Source organism: Miscanthus floridulus, chromosome 13 (assembly GCF_019320115.1).
Source record: "Miscanthus floridulus cultivar M001 chromosome 13, ASM1932011v1, whole genome shotgun sequence".
In the NCBI taxonomy this organism is placed as follows: domain Eukaryota; kingdom Viridiplantae; phylum Streptophyta; class Magnoliopsida; order Poales; family Poaceae; genus Miscanthus; species Miscanthus floridulus.
In genome coordinates, this window is record NC_089592.1 from 75,120,054 (window position 1) to 75,122,751 (window position 2,698).

Consider the following 2,698-nt stretch of genomic DNA (forward strand, 5'->3'; position numbering starts at 1 on the left):
ATGCCCATAGATCTAAACACTCTTTGAGAGGTCCTACTTGATCTCAATGAATAGCCTCCGTATGAGCAAGAAGATGAAATCATGAGTCTCCAGCAAGATCAACTTTATGAAGATGAAGCCCATCTCCAAAATCAACATGGACACCTCTTACCCGATCTCAATGAAAACCCCGTGTATGAGCAAGAAGATGAAATCGCTCATCTCCAGGAAGATCAACTTTATGAAGATGAAGCCCATCTCCAAGGTCAGCCCGTACATCTTGATCACAATGAATGCCTTAGGTTTGCATGTCATTGATCTCAATGTTGTTGGTTCTGAGGGAGAACAAGAACATCATAAAGGTGATTCTTTTTCTCTTCATTGCATCTGGACAACAGTAAGACAAGCTCGGTTCGAATTACCTATTTCCAACTAAAATCAAACTTGAACTAAATATTGTGCCTCACCTCATTGCAGTAATTGGAGTAGAGGAAGAGCATCCACAGGCTGCATGTCTCAACTTTGATGGTCCACCACATCAATTTGATCTAAACTTTGCACCTTCTGATCTGCAGCAGCAGATGCATGGTAAACTAACGACCAGCTACCCTTTTCCCTTTTAATGGACTGAAAAGGCCTACAGTTATAGTCCATTCGACAAAAGATTTTTCAACTAGTTAATGTTTGTCTACCATATAAAAAATATTCTAGACCCAGATTCTTACACTCATGTTGAACCACAATTCTAAAAAAATTACACCTACAAATCTGCACCAATTAGCTCCAAAACTCACCATTTAATTCTTTTTGTAGGCATGATGGAAGACATGCATGACTATGGTGTTTACGCTGATGCTGTGGACATAGTCTTCGATGAAGAGGAGTTGGAGGGCTCGGATGTCGAAGAAGATCACCATGCAAATGAAAACAATGCACATCAGTCCAGAAATTTGACAGAAACTAAACGACAACAAATCTATGCAACATTGATTGAGAGAAGTGATCGTGGAAGACTAAAAAGGAAAGCTACAACTATAGTAGCACAAATGTTCTAGGTGAGCAGGTATAAAGTGCAGCGCATTTGGTAGCGAGCAAAACAATGTCAGTGTCCTAAGGAATTACAGTTGATGTTAGATCAAGGAAGCCTAAGAGAAGTGGCCACAAAATGTTGCAAATAGACCTATCTAAGGTTCTCAGTGTTCCAGTTGCATAGAAGAAGCACTATTCGATCTCTAGCGGAAGCCATTGGTGTCAAAAAGAGCACTCTGCATAGGTGGTTCAAGAAAGGGCTCCTACGACGTCACTCTAGCACACTAAAGCCTCTATTGACGGAACAAAACAAAAGAGACAGGCTCCAATGGTGTCTTTCCATGTTAGATCCCCGGACACTACCACATGAACCATGTTCAGGGCAATGCAAAACATCATCCACATGGGCGAGAAGTGGTTCAACACCACTTCAAAGTACACGAAGTATTATATGCTTCCAGGAGAGGACGACCCACATAGGACCGTGAAAAATAAGAATTGTATTGGCAAAGTTATGTTCTTGTCGGCATTAGGAAGACCTATATACGATGATGCAGGTAATTGCATCTTTGATGGGAAGATAGGATTGTGGCCATTTGTTAGAAAGGTACAACACCAACTTGTTTCACTTTCTTACATTAGTTTGTGCTAACACTTTTGATCCTTAATTCTTTTAATTGACACTAGGAACAAGCAAAAAGAAGAAGTCATAATAGGGGGAGAGGGACCGAAGTCACCAAGCCTATTAAGATAGATCGAACAACCATGCGGTCATACTTGATTGGTAAAGTTCTAAAAGCTATTGTTCGACGGTGGCCATGAGAACTTATAGGACAAACCATATACATTCAGCAAGTCAATGCCCCTTCACATGTTCTAGAAGATGACGAAGAATTTGCTAGGGCTTGTAGCACATATAGGGCTGGACATACGACTCATCAACCAACCTGCAAATTCTCCAGATTTGAATGTACCTAGACCTAGGATTCTTTGCTTCTCTTCAGTCCTTGACCTATGAAAGGATCTCTAGGAACTTGGATGACCTGATTCAGAATGTCAAAAATGAGTTTGATAACTATGATCCAAATACTTTTAAATAGGGTGTTCCTAACACTACAAGGGTGTATGATTGAGGTCATGAAAGATGGAGGAGGAAACATATACAAAATTCCTCACATGGACAAGACAGGTTGGAGGCGCTAGGCATACTTCCTAAAACCCTTAGTTGTGACCGACAGCTAGATGAGGATGTGGTTGCATCCTTGGGACACAATCATGAACATGCGGACCCGTATATTCCTCACGAGTATTTTGGTGATGCTATAATATAAGCAATGAGTATGTAGCTGCTGATGTAATATAAAGTCATGAGCATTTTGCTAGTGTTGTAATATAAAGTCATGACCATTTGGTACTGCTATAATTAAATGAAGTTGTAACTTTGTATGGTGCATCGCTACTATTGACTATGATGATTCTCCCAATATTAATCATATTGACAAGTTCGGTATAGTTTGCATACAGAGATACAAAGAATGTTGTACAGATTTATAAGAACAACAAATTCAATAGCTAGGATAAGTCTTACGACAGGTACCATGCCAGAGTCTTCATCCTCGGAGTCGAGCACATACAGGATGCCTTGAGCGTTGACGTGTAGGCGACCCCATCCTATACGGTGGTCGCGCAC

General features: G+C 40.6%; 1 pseudogene; it reads left to right on the top strand.

The window, feature by feature from the left end:
• Nucleotides 1-1,025: 1,025 nt before the first annotated feature.
• LOC136500044 (uncharacterized) lies at nucleotides 1,026-2,339 on the top strand (annotated as a pseudogene).
• Nucleotides 2,340-2,698: the final 359 nt, after the last annotated feature.